At 47.5% G+C, this 13,637-nt stretch overlaps 1 protein-coding gene across 4 annotated transcripts in view; it reads left to right on the top strand.

Moving 5' to 3' along the window:
• Nucleotides 1-593: 593 nt before the first annotated feature.
• LRRC8D (leucine rich repeat containing 8 VRAC subunit D) overlaps nucleotides 594-13,637 on the top strand; it is a 50,967-nt gene continuing 37,923 nt past the window's right edge. The window contains exons 1-2 of one of the 4 annotated variants that reach the window (XM_027463700.3): nucleotides 595-797; nucleotides 10,689-10,828. The gene's annotated coding sequence lies outside the window, so the exon portion shown is untranslated. Of the gene's footprint in view, nucleotides 798-1,346; nucleotides 1,416-10,688; nucleotides 10,829-13,117; nucleotides 13,142-13,637 lie in introns of those variants that run through there. The other 3 variants (XM_072042144.1, XM_072042145.1, XM_038182648.2) reach the window with 3 other exon arrangements.

Raw genomic sequence — 13,637 nt, 5'->3', positions numbered from 1 at the left:
CACCTAGTGATTGTTTCTCTTCCCCTCCAGTTCCTACAAGTCATGGGGGAAGAAAGAAAATTTGGCATAAGCCTTTTTTTTTTTTCTTTTAAATTCTACTTTTGATCAAGTGCAACAATTTCAAAAGGAAAAAGTCACATCCAGTTCTAGTTGAAGTATTTATCTACAGGCAGTTCTGGTCAGTTGTCAGCACCCAGTGAAGAGTTCGGAAGAGGGGTGCCCCTGCAGTGCAAGGAGGGTAGGAAGGAGGGTAAGGAGGTTTTGGGGTGAGCCTGGTTTGGTGCCAGCTCCCCCTCAGGCGCTGGTTTCCGTGTGTGGCGGCGCCGTGCGTGGCGCACCCCCGCCACCCGGCCGGTCGGATCCCAGAGAAGCACCCGTTTAATTTTATTTAATTTTACTTTCACAGAGCGCCTCAGCAATGAAAGCGCGGGCTTGCAGCCGCCGCGGGGGGACAGTGAACACCTCAGCGCCGCTCGGCCGGGCCCGGCTCCCCGCCGGCACCTGAGGGCAGGGGCCGGGCGGCGCGGGCGGGGCTGGCCCTCACATGCGCGGCGCCGCGGGGTCCATTGGCCGCTGCCGGGCGGCGGGCGGCGCTCCGGGACGCGGGACCGGCCCCCGCCGGCTGCCGGTGCCGTCCGTGCCGCCGAGCCATGCGGGTGCGCGCCGCATGCGGAGAGCGCGCTGCAGGGCGCCGCTAGGAGCCGAGCTCCGCCCGGCCCGGCCCGGCCCGGCTCGGCCCGGCCGTCCCCCTCGCCGCATGGCAGCGCCGCGGGAGTGAGCGACCGCGGAGAAGGAAGGTGCGTGTGGCCCCTCGGCGCGCCCCAGCCCCTCGCCGCCCCTGTCGCTGCGCTGCCCGGCTCCCATCCCCTCCTTCCCTCGGTCCTGCGGGCAGCCCACCCCGGGCGCTGCCGTGTCCCGGGGGCGCAGCCGGCTCCCGGCGCTCGCCCCCCGTCTCCCGGTTTCGCCTGGCGGGGGCCGGCCCCCGGCGCGGCAGGTTGCTGGGGCTGGAAAATGGAGGGCGGCGGCGGTGAGCAGCCCGGCGTGCGGGGCGGCGGGGCTCGGCGGGACTTCCTGTAATGGTGGTGCTGAACGCCGGGCGCTGCCGGGCCCCAGCCGCCGCGGGGAGCCCCCCCCCCCCCCCAGCCCCATCGTGCCGGCTGCTCGGCGGCGGTGTCGGCTTTAAAAAAAAAAAAAAAAAAAAAAAGCAGTGTTTATTTATTTATTTTCTTCAACGTGTCTGCCCGCGGTGGTGGGGAAGGACCGGCTTTCCTGCCTCGCAGATCGAAGGTGGGGGGTGGCTGTGCCCCCCGCGTGGGGAGGGGGCGTTAGGGTGCGGGAGCTGGGCAGGAGCGGCGCTGGCGTTTCGGTCCCGCAGACCGGAGCTGCCGCAAAGCACCCTCATCCCAGGCGGGTAGGTAAGTCCCTTTCTGCCTCCCTCCTCCTCTTCCCCCGGAGAAAGCACAGAAAAACACCTCTCTTCACGTCTCCTCGGCTTTGGAGCAAGGACTGGTGGTGTAGATGGTTGGTGTTACGTTATTTGCCCTTGATTGCCATCTTAAATTAATTCAGCCAGCCTTGCTCCGAGGCCAGGATCGTGTTCGGTCTTTGTGATTTATAAATCCCCTGTAAACCTCGTGTTGTTAGTTGAAACTGATTTATGAGGTCTTGACCCAGGAATATGCTCCTCTGGTTATATTTTCTGTGCCGTACACCATTTTCTCCCATGCTTCTGAGGAAGCGCTGCCTTTCTAGTAAACTCAGTTGGTGCCTTGCCTGTATCTTGCTTAGTGTGAAAACCACTTGTCTGTCATGTCTGCTGCCGCCGGGTTCTCGCACACAATAGCGGTATCAATTTAAACATTCCTCGTTTATTTGCAAGCGAGGTTACTGTGGTAAAGATCCAAAGTTTACAAAGTCTGGATGAGGTAAGGCGGAGAAGGGAGCTGCAGCAAGCAGCAATTAGCGCTGTGAGATGCAGATGTGCTCCGTAGATACCCGCACCGGTCCTGGCACCTCCGGGGGGATGGCAGGCAACCCGTGCGGCGTGTTCAGACCTGGGGAAGGCGTTCTGGAGCAGCAGCACCAGCAGCTGAGGAAGTCTGCGAGCTGCTGTCACGGGAGGTAATTAGTAATGGGAGCAAACCGGTGCGATAGCCCTGCAAGGAGGGTGACAGCACTTAAATGCTTGCTGTGAAGATTAACTAGCGTACGTTGCACTAATGCACCTGAATGTGTGAAAGGCAGTTCCCAAGTTCCAGCTCTTTCTCAGCCCTGCCTTCTGTCACCTCAGAAAAGCCTCTCTCTCTCCTGTACCAGCAGGCAGGGAGTGCCGTGGAGATACCACGGCTGTACGTCCTGTGCGTGGGCATCTCTTCTGACAGCACGCCCGGAGGGTGAGGAAAAAGCAAATGCTGTTGGAGATACGTTGCAATAGGTCCTGCTAGTGACAGGATGGGTGGAAAATAAATGCCACAGGAGAAAATGGTACGCGCGTTCCTGTGGTCAGAAGCACTTGCAACCACGTGTGCTGTGGCTTGCTGCAGCTCTATGAGAAGTGACTGCGCTGAGGCTTCCTGCCTCAAAGCCAGTTCTTGCTTCCCCAGGTTTTCTCGTTCCTTCGTGCAGTGTGTCGAGGTCCTGTTCGAAGCCAGTGGCTGTCAATGGATTTTGAATCGGGTCCTGCGTTGCTGGCTGAGGCTTTTTGCCCTGCATGCTGCCAGTTCCTCCTGTCACTCGCTGACGGCTTCCCTGGGACCTCCGGAGGCAGAGTGCTGACTCGGTGCCTCGGCTTCCTCCTGCACCTCTGATAGCAGAGGGCTTGGTGGGGAAACTGACTAATGTGTGGAAACCGGCTGATCACGAAGGGTTAATTAGTGCCCTGAGGCTTAAACTTTTTTATCAGTGGGGCTGGTGATGGCTGTTTTGCTGAAAAGTAGCTTGAGTCACAAATGGTGTCACGGGGAAGCCAGTAAGCTATTTTCTCAACTAGAGGCAGACAGAAAGGAGTTCCACATAGTTAGCGCTGCTTTTGCCAAGCAGTGAACTTGAAAGGTTTTTCTCTTCTGTTCAAAAGAACAATCTGTATCTTCCAGTGAATTCATAAAAATACTGTGGATTCCTAAATATTCATAAAACATAACTAGCAGTATTTACCTGATGTTCAAATGTTACTATATAATGTAGAAAGAATAAAGCATGTTAAGTTTCTGCTGTTTAAATTTCTCCTTTTTTTTTTGTCAGCATCAGAACTAGACTGCACTAGTTCTCCTTTTTTTTTTTTTTTTGTCTCTTGGCTGTGGAGAGATTATAATCTAGCAAAAAAATAATAATAATGCTATTGATATATTAAGAAAAATGGAAATAGTTTTCCACAGAAGCTTTGCATTTAGATAAAGAGCTGTCTGTGCTTTTGCATAACTGACATCTTAAACGTTTTTTTTCTAACAAGCAGTGAAAAGTCTGTGGACTTCACCATGTAAAGACTTGTGCTTATGACGAATTGTCTGCACGTGTATGGTCTCATGAGCATGCATGCATGCAAAAGGCTCTCTGGGGCCACAGCAGTGGTGCTTGATTTTGCAAGTATTTATTCTTGGCTGTGATGTTGAGCTGCTGTGGGCCTGTACCTGTAAGTATTTGCCAGAAAAGGGCTGAAATACAGAGGAGGATGTTTGTGAAATACAGTTTTCTAGCAGCTTCCAAAAAAAAGCCAACGGTAGGTATTGTTTTAAAGCAGTTCCACACCTCGTACCTCGAGAACACTTTGAGCCACGTTTTTTCCAAGTTTGACTTGCCTGCATTGGGGACGGGTTTGGCTCACGATCTTTTGGTCTAAGCAAATTGAGTGCAATTTTCTTTTAACCATATAACAAAGAATAGGTACTGATTGCTTGCCAAATAATTTTTCCCCTCAGAGATTCCAAACAAATTTAGGAAAGAACAAAGCCAGCATTTCTAGTGTTTGACTTGTTGAAAATCATCTTGGGGTTTGGCATGTTAAAAAGCAAAGTGCGTCACGAGTTAAGTTGGCGCTTTCTAATACCATCAGTAATACTAATTTCCACATCATTAATTTTAACTGACACTGCTTCAGTCTTTCTCTCGACACAACTTTCTTTAATTAAAAGAATCAAGGTTCTTTTCAGTTATTTTTGTATTCTTTTCAACTGTGCTCTTCCAGTCTTGGAACAGTGGGGTGCTGGCCCCCTCCAGGAAGCAGATAGGGAAGACAACTCAAATGCCCTTGTGTAGCAGCTCCCCGAGTGGTGAGGGAAACATCCTTTCAAGGAGGAAGCTTGTTTGCTTGGACTCTGCCAGCAGAACGCTTCTTTTGCTCACACCTGGAGGAAAGCAGTGGTATGGGAAGAGGACACGGCTGCACCAAGGACCTGTTTTTTGGCACTTCTCTAAAAGAAGTACCTCCCCTTTTCTTCCTCCTTTCCGGGTACAATCTAGGCTGTGAAAACCTGTTGTTCATGTAGTCTCAGAACTGTTGCTACCTACAGTTTTCCTTCTTTCTACTCGAGCCACTTTCCTCAGAAGTGGTTTGCTCTAAGGCTGGAATAGTCGTGATGCTCAGGATTTCAGAAACACGTTACAGCGACCTTAGGGAAGGAGAAAAGTTATCTGTTGCTCAGATATTTTTCTGTTCTGAGACCTCCTTTTTGGTGAAGGTAGCTCTGATGAAGAAGCAGAAAAAATAACCAGGCTGAGAGCGTATGGCATCTAGCAGTGAGTGAGGATAGCAGTCACCTTTATTCCCCATGGTCTTGCATTTTGTGTTGTGTGATCAGCAGAGGAAATGGTCCAGTTCTTGTGACCTATCTTGCTCCTTCATAGTGTTAAGAACGAACACTTTCCCTATGTGGTCTCTCTGTTAAAAGTTGTGCATCTTGGCTGTTCTGCCTTACAGAGGTCTCCCTTGAAGGCCAGGAAGCTGCAGTGGAAGATTTCCCAGACCCGGGGGACAGGCATAACAGCTAATGAAGTGTTACTTCTTTCTGTTATTGTCATATCTCTTCAAACTGATTGACTAGTATTTAAATTTGGAAAAGCTGCGCGCTTCCCAAATCAGGGTTCTAAACAACCTTAATATAAATCCCTCTCTCCTCACTTGCTCAGGATTTTTCTGCCTGGGTTGTGTCTCCTAATTTGCCCGTGTTGAGGTTAAGGCTGGGGGCTGCCTGAATGCTGTGTTACCTACAACTACCATTGAGCTGGCAAGTATGAGGAGACCTGCAGCAGACTGTGTCCCCGAGCATCTGCTGGACCCCTCCCCTATTCTATTCAGTGGAGATAGACACAGAAAGGAAAAAGCACAAATGTGGAAGCTCTTCGTAGCCTTTCCAACGAAGCAGCAGGGCAGGCTCCTACCCACCCCCATGCAACCAAATGGCTGCAAAGCCCCAGCCAAGATGCCTTTTTTTTTTTTTTTTTTCCCCTTGGACTTCATTCTTAACAAGTTAGCACTGAGATAAGTTTCTCTATAAACGATGTTCTTGATTGCCCTTGGGTTCTGCAGAAGACAGGACTGCCACACCTTTGGTGTTTTCAAGCCTGGCTGATGCCACAGATACCAACATGCCTGCTAAAAGCAGTGTGGGGTTTTTTTTTGGGTGGGCTACATTTGACAAACTTCATTCTTGCTGCAGTGATTTTTCCCAGCTTCTGATTATAGCTGTAAGGAGAAAACAAATGCATGTGCTATGTATATAAATATGGTGTCTGAATAATCTGTCTGTTCCTCAGCCATCACAGGATAGGAAAGAAAGGAAACTTTTACCCTTCCAGTTGGTGTGAGATCTCGTATGAAGAACACCGGAATAACCCTGGTGCGGGCTGCGGGAGCTGTGTGCTAGGGACAGAGGTGGTTCTGTAACCTTGCAGTACTTAAGGTTAAGACAGGCTGGTAACACCAAGGAGATCTTTTGTGTACCTTGATATGTGTACCTACAAAGTTGATTTTGTCTTTTGTCAACAGAAAGTATGGGTTGTCTGTCTCGAACACAGTGATTTTAAAGAAAAAAATAGGCTTATACAACAGTGACTTGCTAATCATAGAAAATAACCTTTCAGTTCAAAAGCTCCCTCTGTGAATATTAATATTTTATACAGAAGTATTATGTAATAGACATTTTGTCGCCTTTGCAGTCTTCACAGAGGAACACGTTCTCAGGATTGTGTCGTTCTGATTGTTCAGTAGAAATTCGTGCACTAAACCAATGCAAATGTCAGTGAATGATTTCAAAAAGTCCATCCTGCATATCTGTACATGGTGCTCTGTGTACAGATCATGGAAAGGGAGGATGGGAACGAGAATCTGGCGGTCATTGCATGAAAACTTGAATAAGAAGTGTGAAAGGTAGCGTGTTGTCCTGCTCTGTTCCCCAGCTCCGATACGGTTACCGACCCTTTCCACGTGTGTTAGCAATTGCCCTCATCAAAGGTGCACAGAGGAACCAGACTTCACACTTAATCTGACTGGTGTTTAAAAATACAGACTCACAAATCTACATAAAGAGTTTCTCTCAGTGGCTGTCATCCAAAAACTTTCATGTGCTTGCTTTCTGTCTAATTAAATTAAGAAATAAAGCCTAAACTGCCTCAGCCGAGAAGAACTGACAAAAGGGACATGAAGTTTTTAATGCATATGACTCTTTTTTTAAGTAATGTTTGCTGTTTTATAATCCATACTAAATTTCTTCACTGTTTTACCTCATTGGCATTGTTAGTAGAGGGAAAGGGAAGGCAGTTGATAGTTTTGCTCCCCACCTTTCCTATCCCTCTGACAACAAACCATTGGCCCTTGGAACAAGGAAGCAGAGGAATGTGGAGACACAGGGCTCCTCGTGCTGCAGAGCCAAGCGTGCTCAGGGCGAGTCCCCCAGTGGGGAAGCAGGCAGGAGGGTGTCTAATACGAATAATGGAAGAAGAGCAGCTCTTGGAAACGAGAGTAAACTGAGAATGAGGCAGAAATGTACTGATGAAAAAAAAACAACCATGAGAAATGAAGCGATTTGGACAAGACTATTTCCAGCGGTTAAAATTAATTGTTAGATTTGGTATTTGTTTGTTTTTTAGTGTAATTTGATTTAAGATGTACCTAGATTGAAAGGTAAAGTTATGAGGGTCCTTATTAGCATCAGTCAGTTTAAAGAAATTGCTGAGCAAATCTTGCAGAAGAACAAAAATAGTAATGCATACAGTGAAGCCATGAAATAGAACCGCTAAAGAGGCATGCAAAAATACAAAAAAAAACCAACACAAAAATAGTAGCAGCATAGCAAAGGCAAGGAGGTAACAGAGTTGTTGAGAAAAGTATGAGTAAATATAAAATAAGATTTGAATGTACTAGATGACACGTGCTGTTCTGTGCCCAGGAAGTGTGTGGGCACACCTCGGCTGGCGTGACGAGGGTGGTCTCTCTCCAGATGCAGAGCATGCACAATCCCTGTCCCCATGGCCAGCTTCTCCTGGGTGAAAACCAGTTTAGAAGCACCTTCTGAAGTGATACAGACCAATGTGTAGTTCTAGACATCTGTTACAGCAAATTTAACTGGCTCCTCAAGGCTTCCAGGCTGGACTGGGAAGAGCCTGGCCTTGCACTTGCAGAGCTGTCCATGTGGGCGAGGCCGCAGTGCTGCTTCTCCGCTCCCTCCTCTGCGGGTGGTAGCTGCCACTGTCACCCCTCCATCGAGGGCTTCTTCAGCCTCTGATGGTTTACCTGCTCACTGCCTGAGCTCGTGAGATCCTGAATTTGGCTTGCTGTCTGGTAAAGAATATAATAGCAGCTCCTGCTCTTGCTGCCTGTGGGTCAAAGAGCAGGTTGCCGGCAGCACCAGGACACCCTGCCTGTGGGTCCCTTTTGGGACCCCGGGGCTCTGTGGAGCAGGAGCAGTGCCTAAGGCGTTTTCCGGAGGCAAGGCAGTTCCAGGCCTGGCTGGAGCAGACCCACTCTGCCCTCCTGCTCACTTCTCCCACGCAGCTGGGGACAGGGCTGGGGGCCTTTGAAGCTCCCGGGTGGCCTCCAGTCAGCTGGAGCCGATTGTGAAACCTTGCTCGGAGATAGCAGCAAAATCTGGTATTTATCTGGTTAGGTCGCATGCTGCTTTTGACAATACTTCTGTAGTAGGTTTCCGTGCTGGCTTGGGGGTTTTCTTCTCTCTTGGTAGCATGACATTTTTCTTCTGTGGTGGGTTGTTGTTTGTCTTTCTCATGCAGCAGCAAGGGAGGAAGATGGCATTTTAACCAAAGCGATTGTCAAATGTCGGCGGCTGGTTGCGCTCTTGGAAATGTATGTGTGTGGAACTGAGAATTACTTGGTTGTGCTGAAACTAAACCTCTTTATGAGTGAAACTGCTTCATTTATAGTTAATTTATTAACTGAGTTCTCCCCCCCACCCTGAAGATCTCTGCTTCTTCTGCAAAATACTGGGATTTCTCTGCATTCTCCTCTTTTTACAGAACTCACAATAATTTGCTTTGCAAATGTCATCTGATTTCTTTATTTCATTCTGTTAGCAATGATTGTTTCCATGCTAATTGCAGCAGAAATAGTATTTTTAGTAGTGGAAAAAATGTTTGATTGAGTGACTGCACCGACAAAGGCAGCCACACGTAGGCTACGGCATACAGGATGTGGCGTTTGGAGGTTGCATGTGTTTTGCCAGATGTGCCAAGTGCCTGGCCTGATGCCATCACCCCAGTGTATGTAGGGTGTAAGGCTTTCCCTGTGCTGAGCAGCCTGAAAGCACAGCAAAAGACTAGGGGGAACAAGAGCTGGAGGAGAGACGAGGTTATAGAAATGGTACGAGTGCTCCCTATTTAACCTCCTTCACACCAGCTATCCCACGTGCTGGTGCTGTAGAAGAGTGGGTGTGTAATCTTGTATTGGAGCAGATGTTCCTGTAAATAGGATGTTGCTTTGTTTTAGTAAATTGAAGCTGTCACCTCAAAAATGAGAGGGGGGAGCCACTTGGAAGAATTCTTCAAACGGGGCTTGGAACAGAATCCAGAGGAATTTCTGTGCAAGGACTGCAGGGAAAATTCCTTTGCTGGCCTTGTCTCAGCACAGGCATTTCCTTACACACTGATATGATTTATACAAGAATCTCTACTTTAATATTATTATTTTTTAACCAAAATTGGATTCTTGAGTGCTTTATTTGTCATTTGTTTCCCTCAGCCTCTCCTCCTGGTATGTTCTAGTTGCTGTGCTTGGTCTGCCCTGGCAAGGGGAGAGTGGTGGTGGACCTCAGCAGGCTTTCAGACTGAGTTAGTGCCCTTGAAGACAATATGTCCTTTTCTTCTATGCCTCACCAGTGTGGTGGTGGTGGTGTTTGGCCTCTCTGGACACCTCTCCTTAAAGGCTGATGCATTTTGAAAAAATAAATAAATAAATAAAATCATTCCTCTTGCTTTGGCAGTGTTAGCTGCCTTTGCCTTCTGTTCTCAAATGCTGGCTGTTGACTTTGGGATGGCTGCAAGGGAGAGGCTGAGGCACGGCAAACCCTTCCCCAGCCCTTGTGTGGTTCTCTGACCTCGCAAGGGGAGGTTATGGAAACAGCCAAGGTGAATGGCCCTGCGGCTATCGGAGCACTTTCTGTCAGGGCTCAAGTATGCTCCAAAGGTCTCTCCTGAAACCTGCTCACAGCAGACCTTTGTAAAGTACCCAGTCAGGGCTTTTTTTCCTCCCCATGCATTTAAAGACAGCAAGCAGGCTCTGAAGCCTCAGATTTCAGTGCTGCGGCCTGTGAAGTGATTGAGTGCTCCTAAGAGACCTCTTGACCACTGCTTTGCAATCCCCTGACCCTTCTTAAGGAGGAAAAAGGAAAACCCCTTTACTTGATGCACTTCTTGTTTGCGTGTTCAGCAGCGCCTTCCCCACCTGCTGGCCCAGGTCTCCCCGCTGTGAAGGTGGCAGGCGCGTGGTGGCAGGTCCCGCTGGGGGCAGCGGGGGAGCTGCGGCCGTGACAGGGTTTGGGCTCTGCAGTGGCGTCCGCACGCCCAGCAGCTCGCCCTGTGTTTGTTGATTGGAGGCAATTACTGTGAAATACTTGATTTGTAACGAGGCATACTTCATAAGCAGCAAACTAAAATAAATACTCATGAGCAACCTGTCGGCACGTGGCTCTTGGCTTTGCTGAGCCGCTGCTTTCCGTCTGCAGGCTGAGCGCTGCCTGGGCGGCTGGAGGCGAGGGGAGGCGTGCGGGGCTGCAGCTGGGGGAGAGTCCCATTTCTTCTCCATGTTATTGTCCCAGGGATACGGGCGTGAGGTTTCCAGGCAGCCTGCGGGTTGCTTGTCCAGCACGCGGCTGTAAGGCAGCAGTCTGGGTGGGATCAGCATGTAGCTGGTCTGGACTGGCTCCTACAGTGTTGGGGGGGGGCAGTGTGGAAATAGTGGTGCGCTCGGTTGAGTGTGGTGGGGGAGCTTGTGTGTTTAATAAAATATGGGGGAAATGGCAAGTTGCTAGTTCGAGGGATCTTGGCTCTTTAAGACAACTCATTTAGAGTGTTTCTGAAATTATTAAAATAAGGGTGTGCTCAGCCTTCCCCCAGAGACCAGGCACTGGTGGTAAGAGGATGACTAACTCTGCTTCCGTGTCGCAGAGCGGCGTTTCTCTGACACCCCCACAAGTGCCAATGCTTCACTCGGCTGGTTTGATTCACAGCAGTTTGTTTTTACACAGGAAGCGTCCGAGGCACTTACCAAAATGAGACAGTGACCACCAGCACCTGGCTTGGTGTTCTCATCACCGGAGCCTCCTGGAGCCAGAGCTCAGCCCAGCTGCAGCCAGAGCAGGAAGGAGGAGAAGCACAGCCTGATCAGGTACTGAGCCAGGAGTGGGACAAGTGCTCTGGTGCTGAGTAACGTGGAATTGTGAATGACTGTTGATTTAGAAAAATAAAAATAGAACTGTTTCTTAAGTGTTGTGTGCATGCATGATGTGCCTGTGGTCTGGGAATGATATCTCCATCCCTTGTGTGCCCAGCGTGGGTGCGTGCTGTAAGCTACTATTCTGTAGTAGACCTGAGGTGAACGTAAATGCATGCAGCTCTTGTGTTTTGGGGGGTATTTGATTTAGACATTGAGTTCTGATACAGCTCCGTGCTTGCAAGTACCTAAGCTGCACGTGGATTGGAAAGAATTGGCTAAGAATACTCTTAATTAGTGTTTGAGTGTTGAATAGCAATTTGATGTCTTAAAGGACAGATATTTTTCTTTGTTCTTATTTGGAGTTCTAAATGCCAGCTTTTCAAGAAGCATGTTCCATAGTACAGAAAGGTAGCAGACTGGTGAATTGTAGGACAAAACCAACCGTCAGCTTGCTAACCGTGTTATTTGCTGAGATTCCTGTAACTGTTCCTGGAAACTGATGTTTATTCTTGTATGCACATCTTTGGTTGTTAGGCTCATTTTAGATGAAGACAGCCAGAGAAGTTCAAGGTTTTGCTTTATTGTATTATTATTATTTTTTTTTTCCTTACATAACTGTACTTTTCAGTTGATGTGGAACTCCTGCTCTGAGGACCATGTTCTGAAAAGACTTGTGCATATTTTCTGTGCATCTTAAAAAATCCTTAAGAATTTACCACTATGTTTGTTCATACAGTGCTTGGGATGACAGCAGCCCACAATTTACTTCTGGAGGGAAGTCTCTTTGGAGACATATTTTTCACCTGGAATGATGCTTTGTCTTCAGAAATATCAGCATCTGTCCCTTAGGTTGTCTGAATTTATTCGAGTCACATTTTGATGCTTTTATTTATTGACCCAGGTGGAAAAAAGTGGGTTTTTGTTTAGATAATCTATTTTGAAAAATATTAATGATTTGGGGGTAATTTCCAGCTCAATCTGATTTTATCTTTCCTTTTGTAGTTAGGAAAAGGGATGTCTTTTTCTAGCATGCATTTCTAATATAGCCTTTACTATTTTGCCCTGGGGAAAAAAAAAGCAGCGTTTATTTGATTCAACAACTGGCTTCCTGCTTCACAGGAAGAAGAGGTAGTGGCTCATTTGCCTGCAAACATCCCTCCTGCAGAGAGTCCTTTGTCAGGGAGTTAGAGGAAAGCTAGTAGTGACTGTTGAAATAGCCACATAGCAGGATGAAGAGGGATTACTGAAGCATTACTAGAAAATGTATGGCTATGTGCAAGACCTCATGTACTCCACAGACAGGCTGACCTAAATTCTGCAGCCAGGCCGTACTGGCTTCTGCATTGATGTGTTGTGGCAGGCTGCATAACCTGCAGCAGATCATGGCTTTTTTTTTTAAAAAAAAAAAGGAGGGAGGGGAACACAGAGATTCATATTTGAGTAGAAACACAGACAGGGCTGTCTTTATGACTCTGCTTAACCCATCTAAAGCTTTTTTGTTGTTTCTTAACCAGTAGCTGTCTACTCAATTTTGTGTACTTTTCATGTAGTCAGAATGAGGCTGCATTGCTCATTATGAAGAGTGAAGATGAAGCATTCTTTACTGCTGTATGGAGAAATATGTGGATGGATTTGCTCATAAGAGGCTTTTACAGGTGACTTGGAGTTGTGAGATAGGTTTTAGCAAAGAAATGTTAATATTTATCTTATCAGCAGTGAAACAGTTAACAGAACTGACACTTAATCATCTGCTGGGGGAAGTGTGGAATAGGATTAGTATCCACTAGACATAATGGATATAGCTTGCAAGTATGTTTTCGGGCTATCTTAATTTGGGAAGATTACACATTATACACGAAGTATGACAAAAATCCAAATAGAAACCAAAATGAAATCCAAATCCAAATGGACACCATGTCAAAATAAAGTAGGTGATTCTGACCCATGTGCAGACTTCTGTTGCTGTTACTTCTTGCGGTAGGATTTTGACTTTGCAGTTTAGTTTTCTACTGGCACAAACCTGGTGTGATGGCAGTTACCACTTCCTCCCTTTTTCTGTGGATGTAAGCTGTGCTGATGCAATGCTCTCCTTTTCCTTCACCCCTCCCACATGCAAGCTTTCTTTACCCTGTCTCACCACTTCCTCCTGAGGTGCCCCTACAGCAACGAGAGATTTTTCTGCTGGTGCTGTTTAAACCAGGTGCTATGAAAGGAACAGTTTGTGCAGGCAGAAGAAAATTCACAGCCACTGAAAAGGTTTCTACAGTAAGTTTTTGCTGGCAAGAGAGAAGAGGGATTCTTGGTTGATACAGCTAAATCAGCAACGCGTTAAAGTGTGGCTAGGGGCTTTACTGTGTAAGTGTTCTGGTCTGGTAACTGGGGTGAAATGTGTATGCATAAATATATATATCAAATTTATGTCTAGAAACCCCTTTTGATTTTTTAAGAGGAATTTCTGCAGCTGCAAACTCATGAAGTGCCAGGGGAAATACTGATATCCTTAAACACAGCTCATTTATTTTAAATCACACTTCACTGATGTGCTTTTGGTAAGTTTTAAAAGCAGCTTGTCTGTATGAGCTATTTGTTTACCACGTGCATGCAGCAAGTGTCAGTGCTGACCTTCTAGAAGTAGAATGAAAGGGACCTGAGGAAGACAAAAATTTGCTTGGGTATTTTCTTTTTTGGTTTCTTGTGTCCTGCTGACAGGTGTCGCAGCATGTTGTACATCTGGGTGATGTAAGACAAAACGTTAGTTCTT

The sequence above is a fragment of the Anas platyrhynchos genome, chromosome 8 (genome assembly GCF_047663525.1).
Source record: "Anas platyrhynchos isolate ZD024472 breed Pekin duck chromosome 8, IASCAAS_PekinDuck_T2T, whole genome shotgun sequence".
NCBI classification, from domain to species: Eukaryota; Metazoa; Chordata; class Aves; order Anseriformes; family Anatidae; genus Anas; species Anas platyrhynchos.
The sequence above is the reverse complement of the archived record's forward strand: the minus strand, read 5'-3'. Positions and strand labels throughout refer to the sequence as shown.